Source organism: Piliocolobus tephrosceles, chromosome 2 (assembly GCF_002776525.5).
Source record: "Piliocolobus tephrosceles isolate RC106 chromosome 2, ASM277652v3, whole genome shotgun sequence".
Classification (NCBI taxonomy): domain Eukaryota; kingdom Metazoa; phylum Chordata; class Mammalia; order Primates; family Cercopithecidae; genus Piliocolobus; species Piliocolobus tephrosceles.
This window is the reverse complement of record NC_045435.1, coordinates 89,155,548-89,174,729: the sequence shown is the minus strand read 5'-3', so window position 1 is coordinate 89,174,729 and position 19,182 is coordinate 89,155,548. Positions and strand designations below refer to the sequence as shown.

Sequence of the window (19,182 nt, the reverse complement as noted above, 5' to 3'; positions counted from 1 at the left end):
AAATATAAAAAATTAGCTGCGTATGGTGGTGTGCAGGCCTGTAGTCCCAGCTACTCAGGAGATTGAGGCAGGAGAATCACCTGAACTTGGGAGGCGAGGGTTGCAGTGAGCCGAGATCACATCATTGCACTCCCACCTGGGCGACTCCGTCAAAAAAAAGAAAAAGACAATGAGGAAATGTATTAATGATAAACTATCATAAATAAACATTCAGAGAAAAAAGCAAGGGAACAGCGTGCTACTTTCATGTAAGAGAACAGAAGTCGCCGGGCGCGGTGGCTCAAGCCTGTAATCCCAGAACTTTGGGAGGCCAAGACGGGCGGATCACGAGGTCGGGAGATCGAGACCATCCTGGCTAACACGGTGAAACCCCGTCTCTACTAAAAAAATACAAAAAACTAGCCGGGCGAGGTGGCAGGCGCCTGTAGTCCCAGCTACTCGGGAGGCTGAGGCAGGAGAATGGCGTGAACCCGGGAGGCAGAGCTTGCAGTGAGCGGAGATCTGGCCACTGCACTCCAGCCTGGGTGACAAAGCGAGACTCCGTCTCAAAAAAAAAAAAAAAAAAAGAGAACAGAAGTCTCTGCTTATTTGTCTATAAATGCACAACACACCTGGAAATGGACACATGAGAAGTGGCAGCACCAGCAGCCTCTGGGGAGAGGATCTGGTAGCCAAGTGCAGGATGGAAGGGAAACTTTCCCATGTATACTGGTTTACCTTTCTAATTTTGTGTCACGTAAATGTATTTCTACATTGAAAAGCTGAAATTAAAAAATAATGAACAAAGTCTCCTGTGGAAGCAGCAGCCCTCTTCTCTGAGCTTCTCTAACTATGAATTTCCACCTTGCTCATTCTGACTCTCAGCCTCCCGGACCGACTGTGTTCCCCTTCGGGAGAAGGGCATAACTGAATCACCATGAGTTCCCTAGAGCACCCAGCACCTCACCTGGCGCCGAGCAGAAAGTCACTACACGACTGCTCACTGTGCTAAACTAGTTCACTGGTGCAAACAATTCATTCCTTTGGGGGAATGTTTTCCTGAAAGTTGTCAAGTGGACCAATGCTCAGGGCAGAAAATTGCTTCTGCCCTGGGCATAGCTCGGTCCTTATCTCAACCGCATAAGACAGACACTCTCAGAGCGGCCGTTTATAGACCTCCCCCCAGGAATGCATTCCTTGCCCAGGGTATTAATTATTAATATTCCTTGCTAGGGAAAGAATTTAACAATATCATCCCTCTGCAAGAAGAAAAATAATGGCTTTATTCTGCCAGACCCCACAGGCAGGCAGGCCTTATGGCTGTTTTTCCTTGTTCCCTAAAATCGCTGTTAATCTGTTTTTTTTCAAGGTGCACTGATTTCATATTGTTCAAACACACGTCTTACAATCAATTTGTACAGCTAACACAATAGTGATCCTGAGGTGACGTACATCCTCAGCTTACGAAGATAACGGATTAAGAGATTAAAGACAGGCATAAGAAATTATAAAAGTATTCATTTTGGGAACTGAAATATATCCATATTAAAATGAAATCTTCACAATTTATGTTCCTCTGCCACCGCGCCAGCCGGTCCCTCTGTTCAGGTCCCTGACTTCCTGCAACACTTCAAGAACTCTGTTTTGTTTTGAGACGGAGTCTCACTCTGTCCCCCAGGCTGAAGTGCAGTGGCACAATCTCAGTTCACTGCAATCCCCACCCCCGCCCTCAGGTTCAAGCGATTCTCCTGCCTCAGCCTCCCGAGTAGCTGGGATTATAGGCGCCTGCCACTGTGCCCAGCTAATTTTCATATTTTTAGTAGATACGGGGTTTCACCATCTTGGCCAGGCTGGTCTTGAACTCCTGACCACGTGATCCACCCGCCACAACCTCCCAAAGTGCTGGGATTACAGGTGTGAGTCACTGCACCAGGTAAGAACTCAATATAAACGTTGCACGGAAGATGGTTCCAAACACAGAGAGTGCAAAGAGGGGAGGAGTTTGTGAGGGGAAAAGTAGCAAAGAAGACAGCCAAGAGATGAGGCTCACCTGGGCCCCTTTTCCTTGGGGTCAGGGTCCAGGAGCCCCTAGAGCTCTCTCCAGCACACCAGACTTCACCGGCCCCTTTCACCACCTTATCTTCCAGGAGAGCCTTCCCTCTGTACCTGCTTCATGCCCACCAGCTTCTAAGAGCCTTTCATCCTGCTCACCACTGGCCCTAAGACTCCCTCCATACTCTTGAAGGCAAAGGGTGGTACTCTGGGCTCACAAACCTAAGTGCTGTGGGTGCCTGTCAAGTCACAATGTGTGAAGCCTCACGGATAAACAAATCACATCTACGTGGTGCTCATTCCCAAATATTTTGGTCAAAGTCTAAAAAACCAAGATTTTGTTTTGGTCTCAAATTCTAAATCCTACTGCAAGTTTTAATTGCTTCTTTTTCTTATCTATAATCTGGTACTAAGTAAAACTTTCCAGCTAACAGGACAGCTGTGGACTGTGATATGCACTGGGACCACACAATTCTTCCAAATGTTCACAGTCACTTCTAAGACTGGAACATGCTTGCTTTCCAGACATTTATAGAGGCAAAGGAACAGAAAGTTACCAGATTTCAGAGCTAGGAGAGATGGGATCCTCCAGTACAATATCCTATTGGTAAGGAAGAAACTGAGGCTTAGGGAGGGTCATGCCAGATGACCCAGGTCATGTAGCAAATGACAACAGTCAATACTTTGGTTCCAACTCCCAGCCCGGGGAACATTTCCATGACACAGTTGATTCCCCAGCACCTCCCAACAAAATAATTTGTTTTAACCCATTTACGAGCAGTCTAGGCTGGGCACGGTGGCTCACTCCTATAATCCTAGGACTCTGGGAGGCCGAGGCAGACAGATCACTTGAGGTCAGGAATTCGAGACCAGCCTGAGCAACATGGTGAAACCCCATCTCTACTAAAAATATAAAAATTAGCCGGGCTTGGTGGCAGGCACCTATAATCCCAGCTACTCAGGAGGCTGAGACAGGAGAATCACTTAAACCCAGGAGGCAGAGGTTGCAGTGAGCTGAGATCATGCCACTGTACTGCAACCTGGGCGACAGAGTGAGACTCCGTCTCAAAAAAAAAAAAAAAAAAAAAGCAATCTAGCACTCAAATTTAGATGTTTACTATAACTAGTGACAATACTGTTGTGCAGCCATCACCACCATCCATCTTTTTTATCTTCCTAAACTGTAACCCTTTGTCTTAGCTAGAAGATCAGCTTATTCTTTTAACTAGTTTACCATACAACTTGTCAAAAGTTTTTCTGTAAAATAGTCATCTGACAGCCTCTGTGCCATCAGCTATCTGTGTAATAAAGGCACACGCAGTGAAGCCTCCATTCTTTCAATCTAAGGACCTGAATGCTTGAAGACAGACTGTAAAACACCTTCATGGATGAGTTATGACTTATGATTAAACACCATCAGAGGTAGCCACTGAAAGGGTTGACCATGAAGACACTATGCTGAAATGAGAAACACCTACAACCATCCTGGCTAACATGGTGAAACCCCGTCTCTACTAAAAATACAAAAAATTAGCCAGGCGTGGTGGCACATGCCAGTAATCCCAGCTACTTAGGAGACTGAGGCAGGAGAATCACTTGAACACGGGGAGCGGAGGTTGCAGTGAGCCAAGATCACGCCATTGCACTCCAGCCTGGGCAACAAGAGTGAAACTCCGTCTCAAAAAAAAAAAAGAAAAGAAAGAAAAAGAAAAACGCCTACTTATTTCCTAGTTGTGAGTGACATCATGTCCCTACTAGTGTCCTAGAAGGTTGTGCTTCTCAGCCTCCCTTACTGCTTCCCTATAGGCTTTGTTCCTGGCCAGCTTTCCTCATCTACCCTTTCTCCCCAGGGCTTCTTAGCCTGACTCCTGGGTCCAAGTCTCATCTGTTTGCTGATGTCTCTCACATATACATCTCTCAAGCCTCTCCCCTAAGCTCCTTATTTACACTATTTCCACTTGATATCTCCACTCAAATGCTTAATAAGTACTTCAAATCTAACAAGACCAAACACAGAACTCTTGATTTCTCCTAAGTATCTGTTCTTCCCCAGCCATCTCAGTTAATTATACCACTAGCTACCCTGTTTATTGGTCGGGCCAAAAGTTTAGGAAACATCCTACAACAAGCCCATATCTGAAACAGCTGGTTGCAACAGTTTTACCTCCAAGTCAGATCCCCAACCTGACGAACCATCGTCATCGCCCTGGCTACTCTCCCATCACTGACCATGGGGACAGCAGAAATGCCTCTATTCATTCCTGCCTCACTCCATCGTCGATAAATCTTTCTAAAGCACAGATCACTAATGTCACTACCCTGCTCAAAACACTCCAGAGGGCCGGGGCACAGTGGCTCACGCCTGTAATCTCAGCACTTTGGGAGGCCGGGGCAGGCGGATCACTTGAGGTCAGGAGTTTGAGACCAGCCTGACCAACATGGTGAAACCCTCGTCTCTACTAAAACTACAAAAATTAGCTGGGTGTGGTAGTGCCTGTAATCCCAGCTACACGGGAAACTGAGGCACAAGAATCACCTGAACCCAGGAGGTGAAGGTTGCAGTGAGCTGAGAATGCATCACTGCACTCAAGCCTGGGAGCCTAAGTGACAAAGTGAGACTCTGTCTCTAAAAAAAAAAAATTAAAATTAAAAATTAAAAAATGAAAGAAAGCAGGGGCTTAGCCTTGTTCACTGCTGACTCCCCAGAACTTGAACAGTGTCTGACACCTAGGAAGAATTCAATAAGCATCTGTTGACTTGTAAGTTTTTTTGTTTTTTGTTTTATTTTTGATAGGGTCTCGCTCTGTCACCCAGGCTGGATACAGTGGTACAATCGTGGCTCACTGTAGTCTCAACCTCCCGAGTGATCCTCCCATCTCAGCCTCTCACACTGCTGGGACTACAGGCATGAGCCACCACATCTGGCTAATTTATTTTATTTTTTTATTTTTATTTATTTGAGACAGAGTCTCGCTCTGTCACCCAGGCTGGAGTACAGTGGCGCGATCACCATCAAGTGTGATGTAAGCTGTGAGATTTTCATATATACCCCTTTATTATGTTGAGAATATTGCCTTCTATTCCTATTTCGTTGAGTGTTTTTTAATCAAAAAGACATCTTGAATTTTGTTAAATGCTTTTTCTGCATCAGTCGGGACGATCATTGTATTCTTCTCCTTCATTCTGGTAATGTGGCATATTACCTTAATTGATTTTTGTGAAACCATCCTTGCACTTTGGGAATAAATTCCACTTGGTCATCTGAGATGTATTTTTAATATCTGCTTAAAAAAAAAAAATCTGCATCAGTCCCAGCCTGGGCAACATAGTGAGACTCTCACCTCTACAAAAATTATAAAAAGCCTGGCACGGTGGCTCACGCCTGTAATCCCAGCACTTTGAGAGGCCAAGGCAGGCAGAACACCTGAGGTCAGGAGTTTGAGACCAGGCTAACATGGTGAAACCCTATCTCTACTAAAAATACAAAAATTAGCCAGGCGTGGTGGTGGGTGCCTGTAGTCCCAGCTACTCGGGAGGCTGAGACAGGGGAATGGTGTGAACCTGGGAGGCGGAGCTTGCAGTGAGCCGAGATCGCACCACTGTACTCCAGCCTGGGTGACAGAGCGAGACTCCGTCTCAGAAAAAAAAAAAAAAGGAAGAAATTCTTCCCATTACTTTGTCCAAAGAAAAAAGGGGGAGCCCTGAATAGCCAAAACAATCTTGAAAAACAACAACTAAGTTGGAGGACTCACACTTCCTGATTTCAAAACTTACTACAAAGCTACAGTAAGCAAAACAATGTGGTACTGGCAATAAGGTCAGACATATAAAACAATAGAGAGCCCAGATCTTCTGTAGTTCATCGGTATGATAATTGGGTGTTTCACACACGTGAGATGTGTCATTCTCAAACCTGTTATGATGTCAGCACTACCCATCTAACCTGAAAAAAAGAAAAAGAGAAAGAAGAAGAAGAAAAAAGAACCCAAAAATAAATTCTCACAAATAGGATCAACTGATTTTTGACTAAAAATGACCAGTCACTGGGGAAAGGACAGTCTCTTCAACAAATGCTACTGGGAAAACTGATAGTTACATGCAAAAGTGAAGTTGGACTCTTCTACACAAAAATTAACTCAAAATAGATCAAAGAAATGAAAGAAGAAGAGCTCAAACTATAAAGCCCTTAGAAGAAAACATAAGAAAAAGATCTTTGGCTGGGCGCGGTGGCTCACGCTTGTAATCCCAGCACTTTGGGAAGCCAAGGCGGGCGGATCACGAGGTCAGGAGATCGAGACCATCCTGGCTAACACAGTGAAACTCCATCTCTACTAAAAATACAAAAAATTAGCCGGGCACGGTGGTGGGCGCCTGTAGTCCCAGTTACTTGGGAGGCTGAGGCAGGAGAATGGCGCGAATCCAGGAGGCGGAGCTTGCAGTGAGCCCAGATGCGCCAGGGCACTCCAGCCTGGGTGACAGAGTGAGACTCCATCTCACAAAAACAAAAAAAAATAAAAAAAAGAGGCCGGGCGCGGTGGCTCAAGCCTGTAATCCCAGCACTTTGGAAGGCTGAGACTGGCGGATCACGAGGTCAGGAGATGGAGACCATCCTGGCTAACACTGTGAAACCCTGTCTCTACTAAAAAATATAAAAAAGTAGCCGGGCGAGCTGGCAGGCGCCTGTAGTCCCAGCTACGCCGGAGGCTGAGGCAGGAGAATGGCGTAAAACCCGGGAGGCGGAGCTTGCAGTGAGCTGAGATCTGGCCACTGCACTCCAGCCCGGGCGACAGCAAGACTCTGTCTCAAAAAAAAAAAAAAAAAAAAGAAAGAAAAAGATCTTCATGATGCTGAATTTAGCAAGGATTGAAAAGTATAGGCAACAAAAGAAAAAAACTGATAAACTGGAATTCATAAAAATTAAAAACTTATGGCCGGGCGTGGTGGCTCACACCTTAATCTCAGCACTTTGGCAAGCCAAGGCAAGTGGACTGCTTGAGCTCAGAAGTTTTAGACCAGCCTGGGCAACATGGCAAGACCCCATCTCTTCGAAAAAAATAAATACAAAAATAAAAGCCAGGCATGGTGGTATGCACCTATAGTCTCAGCTACTTGAGAGGCTGAGGTGGGAGGATTGCTTGAGTTCAGGAGGTGGAGGCTGCAGTGAGCCAACACTGCAGCACTGCACTCCACCCTGGGTGACTGAGGGAGACTCTGCCTTAAAAAAGAAAAAAAAAAGTTAAAAATTGTGCAAATCACACAATAAAGAGAGTGAAATGATAACCAACAGAATGGGAGAAACTATTCACAAATCATATATCTAACAAGGGATTAACATCCAGAACATGTAAAGAATTCCTACAACTCAACAATAACAACAAAATAACAATAAACAACTCAAAATGAGAAAAGGACTTGAATAAACATTTCTCTAAAGAAGATAGGCCGGGCGCGGTGGCTCAAGCCTGTAATCCCAGCACTTAGGGAGGCCGAGACGGGCGGATCACGAGGTCAGGAGATCGAGACCATCCTGGCTAACACGGTGAAACCCCGTCTCTACTAAAAATACAAAAAAACTAGCCGGGCGAGGTGGCGGGCGCCTGTAGTCCCAGCTACTCGGGAGGCTGAGGCAGGAGAATGGCGTAAACCCGGGAGGCGGAGCTTGCAGTGAGCTGAGATCCGGCCACTGCACTCCAGCCTGGGCGACAGAGCGAGACTCCGTCTCAAAAAAAAAAAATAAAAAAAAAGAAGATATACAGGCTCGGTGGGGCGGCTCATGCCTGTAATCCCACCACTTTGGAAGGTTGAGGTGGATGGATCACTTGAGCTCAGGCCAGCCTAGGCAACGTGGTGAAACCCCATCTCTACAAAAAATATGAACATTAGCCAGGCATGGGGGCACACGCCTGTAGTCCCAGCTACTTGGAAGGCTGAGGTGGGAGAATCACTTGGGACCAGAGGCTTCAGGCTGCAGCCAACTGTGATTGTGCCACAGAACTCCAGTCTGGGCAACAGGGCAAGAAGACCCTGTCTCAAAAAAAAAGAAAAAGAAAAAAAAATCTAAACAACAAAAAAGAAGATATACAGATGGCCAATCAACACATGAAAAATCACTCAACATCAGGCCGGGCGCGGTGGCTCAAGCCTGTAATCCCAGCACTTTGGGAGGCCAAGACGGGTGGATCACAAGGTCAGGAGATCGAGACCATCCTGGCTAACACTGTGAAACCCTGTCTCTACTAAAAAATACAAAAAAACTAGCCGGGCGAGGTGGCGGGCGCCTGTAGTCCCAGCTACTCCGGAGGCTGCGGCAGGAGAATGGCGTAAACCCAGGAGGCGGAGCTTGCAGTGAGCTGAGATCCGGCCACTGCACTCCAGCCCGGGCGACAGGGCAAGTCTCCATCTCAAAAAAAAAAAAAAAAAAAGAAAAAAAGAAAGATCACTCAACATCAATATTCCTTAGCAAATGCAAATCAAAATCACAATGAGATACCAATTCCCACCCACTGGCCCTGGCCCTGGATAGACAGTTTCTATGTAGAATAATGAAAACATTCTGGAAATGGATAGTGATGATGGTTGCATAACAATGTTAATACATTTAATGTAACCAAATAGTACACTTAAAAATGGTTTAAATGGGCCAGGCGCATTGGCTCGTGCCTGCAATCCCAGCACTTTGGGAGGCCAAGGTTGGCAGATTGCTTGAGGTCAAGAGTTCAAGACCAGCCTGGCCAACATGGTGAAACCCCATCTCTACAAAAAATACAAAAATTAGCCGGGTGTGGTGGCACATGCCTGTAATCGCAGCTACTTGGGAAGCTAAGGCAGAAGAATCTCTTGAATCTGGGAGGCAAAGGTTGCAGTGAGCAGAGACCGCACCATTGCACTCCAGCCTGAGGGACAAGGAGACTCTGTCTCAAAAAAAAAATCACCAAATAATTTTTGTTTGTTTGTTTTGAGACAGAGTCTTGCTCTGTCACCCAGGTTGGAGTTCTGTGACGCAATCCTGGCTCACTGCAACCTCCGCCTCCCAGGTTCAAACAATTCCTCCTCAGCTTCCCAAGTAGCTGGGATTACAGGTGCGTGCCATCACGCCCTGCTAATTTTTGTATTTTTAGTACAGGCAAGGTTTCACCATGTTGGCCAGGCTGGTCTTGAACTTCTGACCTTAAGTGATCCGCCCACCTTGGCCTCCCAAAGTGCTGGGATTACAGGCATGAACCACCGCACCCGGCCAAATAATTTTAAAAGTATAATGAGAAGAGGCTTGCCTGCCACCATGTAAGACATGCCTTTGCTCCTCTTTCACCTTCTGCCGTGACCGTGAGGCCTCCTCAGCCATGTGGAACTTATATTCATTGTTCAACAAGGAAGAGACCTGCAAGGCTATTACCCTGGGCAGCTGGCAAGACTCCATTTTGATCATAGTGCAAAGAGAGCTCCCAGATTGGAACCAGAAATTAGCCACAGTTTCACTGAATCTTTGACCTCTTAATTCGCTGCCAGAGTTCTACTGTTGTGAAGAGAGAAACAGCTTTGAAAGAAATGCTTTTAAATTAAAATAACCATGGCATTCGAACAAAATAACATTTGGCATTCTTAGATGACTCTTTTAGACTAAGGTAATGGTAGCAAAACTACTTTTAAGTGTGTATACAGATGGCTGTAATCCTAAAATATTTACATGCTGCAAACTATTTTCAGATTAAGTTGGTCAGCTTAGAAAAGGGGATCAAGATCTAACCTTCAGAGAACTTGTGTTTTTTTTTTTTTTTTTTTTTTTTTTGAGGCGGAGTCTTGCTCTGTAGCCCGGACTGGAGTGCAGTGGCCGGATCTCAGCTCACTGCAAGCTCCGCCTCCCGGGTTTATGCCATTCTCCTGCCTCAGCCTCCCGAGTGGCTGAGACTACAGGCGCCCGCCACCTCGCCCGGCTAGTTTTTTTGTATTTTTAGTAGAGACGGGGTTTCACCGTGTTAGGCAGGATGGTCTCGATCTCCTGACCTCGTGATCCGCCCGTCTCGGCCTCCCAAAGTGCTGGGATTACAGGCTTGAGCCACCGCGCCCGGCGAGAACTTGTTTTTTACCCCACTACTGGGGTAAAAAAGTCTTACTGCTGATGCTGGCAAACCATCATACATTTAGGCCAATGGTTATATGTAGGATCGATCAGGTAAAAAGATTACTCCATCTGCTCAGTAAGTGCATCACCACTGGAAAAAATAAAAAAGAACTCTGGGGGACCCAGCCAATGAGGAAGAAGACTGGCACTAGAGACCCTAAAGGGGCTTGGGATGGAGAAACCCAGGTATAGCATAGGGCTGTAGTGAGATGTGGGACTGGTAAAAAGGATTGAGTGAGTGTCTGTACACAGGAGTTAACACTGCTATCTTGGCGAGAAGAAAGCCTGACAGCTAGGCATCAGCTCCTCAGGCAGAAAGCTAAAAGGTCTTCTCTAAGGACAGGAAAGGATCCCAAAGAAAAGAACCTTGGCAGGGCGCAGTGGCTCACAACTGTAATCCCAACACTTTGGGAAGCCGAGGCGGGCGGATCACCGGAGGTCAGGAGTTCAAGACCAGCCTGGCCAACATGGTGAAATCCCATCTACTAAAAATACAAAAATTAGCCAGGCATGGTGGCAGGCGCCTATAATCTCAGCTACTTGGGAGGCTGAGGCAGGAGAATCACTTGAACCTGGGAGACGGAGGTTGCAGTGAGCCGAGATCACACCACTGCACTCCAGCCTGGGCAACAAGAGCAAAACTCTGTTTCAAAAAAAAAAAAGAACCTTACAGTTCCCCAGCATACTAGTTGGCTCCCTCCTCATTTACCCCAAAGTAACACCTATCAATTAATAAACTTCTCCCTCCCCCAAAAAAGCATAATGAGGATTAAAGGATACAGATGAAACAAGAATGTCCCCAAGTTAACGACTAAATGACAGACATAACTGAGTGATAGGTACACCAGGGCTTATTGCTCTCTATTTGGATGTATATTTGAATTTTACTATAATAAATATTAAAAAACAAGTCCTCAAAATGTGCAAAGTTTTTCAAGAATTTATCCCCTTACTAATTTTGGCAAAAATTGAGTACAGACAAGGAAGCAGGGAAAGGCAAGGCTCAGAGGGATTCAACAGTATAAAAAATAACAGAAAATAAAAATTAGAACAAAGATTTGGCTATAAGAATATGATCACAGTAATATTTAGAACAGGAAGGAAATGTGTTATGTATTTTATAGTAAAACCTGAGACAAAGAGCAGAAACCATTAAAAACAATCTAGAAGATTAATACACTAAGCGCAACCTGGAAGACCCTGGATACAAACCTGACTCTGAGCTTCCTAGTGGCCAAGGCAGACAGACAAAAACATCAATGACATAGTTCCAGTATACTTAGAGGTATAGCGATCCCAGTCACTCAACCTGAAGAAAATTTCTCAGCAGCCTCAGAGGTTTCCTTGGGAACTTCTGATAAAGACTGCAATATAAACTGACGGGGCCATGCAAAGTGAGATGAGTGAAAACAACTGGAAGAAGGGCCAGAATTGTGCTTTCTCATGATCTAGCTTCACCCAAAGACAAAACGCTGCAGATCTGAAACAGGTACACTGAAGTACCTTCAAGTACAACTCAGTGGATATTCTTTCCACAGCTGAGCTCAGCTATGGCTTTTGGGAGTTGAATTCAAGATTATCCTTCCTGGCAAGAACATGAGATGCAACATTCTCAACTGTCTCCTAAGTATGTCTCTAATAGTCACTGTCTCTGGAGGTGACAAATGCACATCACTGTCGAACTCTACCAGGGCTCAGGCCTGAAAGAAGAGACCTAATCAAAACATGCAGATGAGGCATGAACATGATCTTTCAGAGGGAGGAAGGGTTAACTAGGTAGGCCAGCTTGGGGCAGATCATGAGAGTGGGAAACTACTGACTATGACTGGAGGCCTGGTGAGTGACAGTGCAGTGTTCTAAAAAGTGCAATCCAAGCCCACAGCCAAATGCAGCAAACTGGGCTGAACAAGGCTGCTCAATGGATAAAATTATTGAAAAACATAAAAATAGGCCGGGCGCGGTGGCTCAAGCCTGTAATCCCAGCACTTTGGGAGGTCGAGACGGGCAGATCACGAGGTCAGGAGATCGAGACCATCCTGGCTAACACGGTGAAACCCCGTCTCTACTAAAAAATACAAAAAACTAGCCGGGCGAGGTGGCGGGTGCCTGTAGTCCCAGCTACTCGGGAGGCTGAGGCAGGAGAATGGCGTGAACCCGGGGAGGCGGAGCTTGCAGTGAGCTGAGATCCGGCCACTGCACTCCAGCCCGGGCGACAGAGCGAGACTCCGTCTCAAAAAAAAAAAAAAAAAGAAAAGAAAAGAAAAACATAAAAATAAATGAGATTTTATGTTCAAAAAACCAAAAATGTCATGCAGTTTTTTCCCACAAAAAGAACCTCATAATATAATGTAGACAATGAATACAAAACATTCTGATCCCACTAAAAGACAGAGAACGAGTAAGCAAGAAAGCATGAGAAAAAGCCTAAGAAGCCTGATAGTGGTTACCAATGGGGTTACAATTTAACTTTGGGGTTTTTTTTGCACTTACCTGTTAATTTTGCAACAAGGATGACTTAAAACAAACTCAGCCAGGCACGGTGGCTCATGCCTGTAATCCCAGCACTTTGGGAGGCCAAGATGGATGGATCACCTAAGGTCAGGAGTTCAAGACCAGCAAGGCCAACATGGAGAAACACTGTCTCTACTAAAAATACAAAAAAATTTAGCTGGGCATGGTGGCGGGCACCTGTAAACCCAGCTACTAGGGAGGTTGAGGCAGGAGAATGAACCCGGGAAGCAGAGGTTGCAATGAGCCATTGCACCATTGCCCTCCAGCCTGGACAACAGGAGCAAAACTGTCTTGGAAAAAAAAACCACAAACTCTACCAGCCTGGGCAACTGACCTTGTGATCCGCCCGTCTCGGCCTCCCAAAGTGCTGGGATTACAGGCTTGAGCCACCACGCCCGGCCTTACAAAAAATTTTTAAGGCCAGGTGCGATGGCTCACACCTATAATCCCAGCACTTTTGGGAGGCCGAGGCAGGTCAGGAGATCGAGACCATCCTGGCTAACACAGTGAAACCCCGTCTCTACTAAAAAATACAAAAAATTAGCCAGGCATGGTGGCGGGCACCTAAAGTCCCAGCTAGTTGGGAAGCTGAGGCAGGAGAATGGCGTGAACCCAGGAGGCGGAGCTTGCAGTGAGCCGAGATTGCACCACTGCACTCCCGCCTGGGCAACAGAGCGAGACTCCATCTCAAAAAATATATATATTTTTTTAAAATTAGCCAGGCGTGGTGACATGCGCCTGTAGTCCAAGCTACTTGGGAAGCTTGAGGTGGGAGGATCTCTTGAGCCCAGGAGACTGAAGCTGCAAGTGAGCTATGATCGCGCCACTGCACTCCAGCCTTGGGTGACAGAGCAAGACCCTGTCTCAAAACAAACAAACAAAAACTAAACAAAAACTAATCTATTCAACTGTAAAATAAACTGGGAAATAAGATATTTTAAAAATCAGGAATGCAGAGGAATGAAATGAAGAAAACCAAATCTCACTTGTAAAATTATAAAAAATCAACGTATTTGAAATTTCAATATTTAGATGATTTGAAAATGCTCTGAAGTTGGGGAATGGCACAAATACAACCACTATAACTGTCATATTTGTGTGAACTGATTATTTGAGTCCCTCTGGCCTCCAACCAAAATTAAGATGTTTAAAATAGAAGAGGTTCAACAAAATTTTAACATCTAGATTTGTCTAAGGGACCATTACCGGTCACCATAGCTTCAAATTTAAGACAGGTGCTATGTGTGAGACACAAAGACCTCTTTCACATTAGTGACTGCAATTTTTTTTTTCTTTTTAAGATGGAGTCTTGCTCTTGTTGCCCAGACTGGAGTGCAGTGGCGGGATCTCGGCTCACTGCAACCTCCGCTTCCCAGGTTCAAGCAATTCTCCTGCCTCAGTCTCCCGAGTAGCTGGGACTACAGGCGCACACCACCACACCTGGCTAACTTTTGTATTTATAGTAGAGACGGGGTTTCACACATGTTGGTCAGGCTGGTCTGGAACTCCTGACCTCAGGTGATCCGCCCACCTCGGCCTCCCAAAGTGCTGAGATTACAGGCATGAGCCACTGCACCTGGCCAACACCTTGTATATTTTACGCTTTCTGAAAATGCTAAATACCAAATAAACCAGAGGTTACCAAATGTTTTGATCATGAATGCCCAAACAACAAAAATTCAAGTATATGCTCCCAATACATGCACACTTACATATAAATTATATATATCTACTACAGTGATAATACAGTGTACATTATAAAGTATATACTAAAATTATTATGGTGGCTCATGCCTGTAATGACAGTGGCTTATGCCTGTAATCCCAGCACTTAGGAAGGTTAAGCCGGGTGGATCACTTGAGGCCAGGAATTTGAGACCAGCCTAACTAATATGGTGAAACCCCATCTCTACTAAAAATACAAAAATTAGCCAGATGTGGTGGCGCACACCTGTAATCCCAGCTACTTGGGAGGCTGAGGCAGGAGACCAAGATAGCATCACTGCACTCCAGCCTGGGCAACAGAGTGAGTGAAATTCCATCTCAAAAAAAAAAAAAAAAAAAAAAATTAAATGAAGCTGAAATAAACAGGAAAATTAGTTTTATTTTTTTCCTGAGATCCACGTGCATCTTTATGCTTACACACCAACTTTGGACCCCACTGCAAAGCTTCCTTATGACTTAGCATCCCTGCAACCATTCAAAGTTAGTGCCCTTGACTGCTTAACCAGAAACTGTCAAATGGCAGTGGTCAAATTGCTGTCACCTTGCTGAGTTCCACCATCCCGACACTTGAGTCAGTGACGCTGGCTTCCTCCCATCACCCCTACCACCTTCTTCCACTACCTTTACCTGCCAATGAGCAACAGAAAAGAGTGTGGGCTGGGTGCAGTGGCTCACGCCTATAATCCCAGCACTATGGGAGGCCGAGGCAGCTGGATCACCTGAGGTCGGGAGTTTGAGACCAGCCTGACCAACATGGTGAAACCCCACCTCTACTAAAAATACAAAATCAGCCGGGCATGGTAGCGCATGCCTGTAATCCCAGCTACTCGGGAGGCAGAGGTAGAATCACTTGAACCTGGGAGGTGGAGGTTGCAGTGAGCTGAGCTCACACCACTGCACTCCAGCCTGGGCAAGAAGAGCGAAACTCCATCCCAAAAAAAAACAGACTGTGGAAGCCAGCAGGTACAAGAACAGCATAAAAGCATGGACTCTTTTGTCAGCCAAATCTCAGTTTGCAAACACACTGTCTCCAATTCACTAGGTTACCCAGAGCCAGTCAAATCACTTGCCCAAAACTCTTCGTAAAGGGGGTGATAACAGAGTTATCTCATCTGGTTATTATGAAAACTAAGTGAGATAAGCTAGTATTACAGTACCTGGGACAGTGCCTAAACAGCACAAGCGTTCAATATCACCCAGAATTATCACTTTGGGTGGCAAAAGACGACACCTGAACCTTGTTTCTTTAGCCTATCATTAAGGTAGCAAGTTCTAACGGAAGGAGCTCAGGTGGCAGAGGTGTGGCAGACCTGGTTTGAAGGATGATCCACCCTTGACAAGCTGGGTGACCTTGTAAGAACCCAGCTTCTCCATTAGGAGTCCTTTGATCTGTTCAACGAGGGGTGATAACACAAACTGTATATGAAGTACCTGTAAGAGCCAGTAAAACACTGGCAACCACCAATGGTGAGAGTAAGCAAACAGCACATGAACCTGTCATTCCAGGATCCCTGAGGCACATTCACATGCATGGCTAGATTCTGAGAGAGAAAATATCCGTAAAGTCTACCACCAAATGTTAATAAACATATATGCAGTGAAGTCCACAGGCACGGTTTCTTTCCCAACTGGGTAGTTGTTCATATACGACCTCAGGCAAATCACAATCTTTATGCCTCCATTTTCTTTCCTTTTTTAGTTTATTTAATTCCTGGATAGCATATGCCTCCATTTTTCTAGTAATAAACTTGGAGTAAACTTTTTACCCACCTCATGACAGTGACTGGGGGAACAGGGGAAGGGCCCCAAACCAGTGATTATAAAGTACATGGAGATCTCTAGAGAGGGGCTGTTTTTGCTGCAATAGCAAAAGAAAAGAGAGAGCACTTAAACCGGGCGCGGTGGCTCACGACTGTAATCCCAGCCCTTTGGGAGGCTGAGGTGGGCAATCATGGGGTCAGGAGATCGAGACCATCCTGGCTGACACGGTGAAACCCCGTCTCTACTAAAAATACAAAAAAGTAGCCGGGCATGGTGGCAAGCACCCATAGTCCCAGCTACTCGGGAGGCTGAAGCAGGAGAATCGCTTGAACCCGGGAGGCAGAGGGTGCAGTGAGCCGAGATGGCGCCATTGCACTCCAGCCTGGGCAACAGAGCGAGACTCCGTCTCAAAAAAAAAAAAGGAAAGAAAAAGAAAAGAGAGCATTCAAACATTAGATCAGTTCATAATAAATTTAAAAAGCCTAATTCTTTCCATTTCAATTTATGACCAAAAGAATAAATATGGAAATATATTTATACAGTGTGAAATATATGTATATAGTGTTGTTTACATCATGTGCTCAGTGGGAATACTGCAAATGTGTAAAACACCTAAAATGTAAACTGTATTAACACACATTTTAAAAGATACAGGTCTTGGCCGGGCACGGTGGCTCACGCCAGTAATCCCAACACTTTTGGGAGGCCAAGGCTTGTATAACGCTTGAGCCCAGGAGTTAAAGACCGGCCTGGGCAACACTGCAAGACCCCCATCTCTACAAAAAATACAAAAATTAGCCGGGCATGGTGGCCCACACCTGTTGTCCCAGCTACTGGGGAGGCTGAGGTGGGAGGATCACCTGAGCCCAGGAAATCAAGGCTGCAGTGAGCCGAGATCGCGCCACTGCACTCCAGCCTGGGAGACAGAGTGAGACCCTGTCTCCAAACAAAAAACAGGTCTTTAGGCATCACTGAGGAACACCTAAAACAGACACAGCACTAACTAGACACCCTCGACCCTGACTCCCTAATAAAAGCATCAGTCTTTTGCACAATATCCTGACGTGACAGCAAACCAATAAGGACACCGCATAACCAAACTCCACAAAACTTTTGGCCAAATAAAAGAAACACACAAAGCTAACAACATTAAACCTTTTTCTATGGCCGCTTCACAATACGTATTACAAAATCCCCAGAAAGAGTTTATTCAACTAGCTCTGACTGTCGCCATAAAAGTGGAGCAGTGAGTGACCCGAACCAGGGGCTGACTCCTGCCAGAGCCCTCACTGGGACTCACTGCCCCCGCACCCGCTCCGCATTCCCATCTGGACAACTTTCTGGAATTCAAACAGTCCGGATCCAGGGCTCCCTGCAACTAACGCTATCGTGACATTATAAGCCGGTTTAGTACTGAGGTCATAAACCCACTCAGAAGTAAACAGAAGCAACATTAGTGAAGCAAAGTTGAGATTTAAGCAATAAGGAAAACTAGAAACCAAGCAAAACCAGCAAAGCAGCTAGCGTTCTCTCTCAAGATCTTCCAAAAGAGGCAGAAGTGGAAAGCATGCTCTCCCCCGCACTCCAGAAAACCCAGACAGCACCAAAGCAGGTTCTAGAACAGCTGCCCGGAGCAACTAGGCCAGGGGATGCGACGGCGCGCATCTCCCCCCGGCACACCAGGGGCCCGCGGAGGTCTGGTGGGGACGCGGAGCTCCAGGGGCCGGCCCGTGCAGGGGCGCGGTCGGGTTGGGGGTGGGGACGCGGCGGCCCTGCCTCCTTACCGGCCTGCGGTTCTCCAGGGCCGGTCCGCAAGGCTGCTGGACAGCGCCATGCCCACGCACCCCCCTCCCCTAGCGGCCCCCATCCCGGAACTCCCGGCTCCGGGCGGCTGGAGTACAGCTCGGGCCCGCAGGCAGGCGCCCTGGGCGCCTGATGGTACCTGTGGCGGCAGCAGCTCCCAGGCGGCGGCGGCGGCGACGGGGGCGGCAGCGGAGGCGGAGCGCGGCGTGCGCGCTCCCGGCCCGCAGTCCGGTGCGTGGCGCCCGCCCTCTCCCTCCTGGCCGCCGGGCGCCCGCCCCTTCACCTCTCACCTTCTACCTTTACCCTCCCGCCCCACCGCCTTCGGCACGTGCTCCCAGGGCGTGCGCATGCGTAGTCGAACTGCGTTCGCGGCTCCTGTTCGCCCCCTGGTGGACACCGGTGGGAAGTATGGGCGGGGCGGAGCATGAAGCCGGGTTAGGGCCCGCCGGGTTAGGGCCCGCCGGGTTAGGGCCCGCCGGCCCTCATCGGTCATCAAGAACTTGCAGAAAGCCGGGCGCGGTGGCTCCCGATTGTAATCCCAACACTGTGGGAGTCCAAGGCGCGAAGATCGCTTGAGCCGAGGAGTTAGAGACCAACTTGGGCAACGTAGGAGACCTCCGTCTCCACAAGTAAAATTAATTAACCGGGTGTGGTGGTGCGCACCTGTGGTCCCAGCTACTCAGGAGACTGAGGTGGGAGGATCACCTGAGCCCGGGAGGTCGAGGCTACAGTGAGCCAAAAACAAAAACAAAAAACCCACCCTGCACAAGATGCTCATGTTCCCTGTTTTATAATAGCAAAAAATTAGAAGCAGCCGGGCTGAGATACACTACAAATGCAGATGAGAAGAATAAATAATGTCCATAAAACTAGTTTCCCTATAGACATTTAAAAGCATAAGTTGGTATTTAACCATTTTCCACAGGGAACAGGTATTTGTTATAATAGCAACAGCTACGTTAACTGTTTACTAGGTGTCTGGTGCGCAGCTGGTATTGTACACGTCCTCGCATTTGGCCCTCCTGAAAACCCGAGGTAGGCCTTGTTACAGGGCCTCACAGAAGGGCAAGGGGAGGCTGCCTCCCCACGAGGGAAACGCAGGTCCCCAATCAGAGACGCTGCCTGGACCACTCTGGGGGGACTTTGATCATGCTACTACATGCCCTTGCCGTACCCAGGTCTTGTGTCAGAGGTAAGCCTCCCCTCAGCCCCTCCCTACTGCCCTGGACACC

At 46.9% G+C, this 19,182-nt stretch overlaps 1 protein-coding gene and 1 pseudogene across 5 annotated transcripts in view; one reads left to right on the top strand and one right to left on the bottom strand.

The window, feature by feature from the left end:
• Positions 1-18,251, bottom strand: part of SCAP (SREBF chaperone) — a 67,568-nt gene extending 49,317 nt beyond the window's left edge. For 3 of the 5 annotated variants that reach the window (XM_023231663.2, XM_023231665.2, XM_023231667.2), the window contains exon 1: positions 18,090-18,251. The gene's annotated coding sequence lies outside the window, so the exon portion shown is untranslated. Of the gene's footprint in view, positions 1-17,931; positions 18,044-18,089 lie in introns of those variants that run through there. The other 2 variants (XM_023231666.2, XM_023231664.1) reach the window with 2 other exon arrangements.
• On the top strand, positions 5,879-5,975 carry LOC111555623 (annotated as a pseudogene).
• Positions 18,252-19,182: the final 931 nt, after the last annotated feature.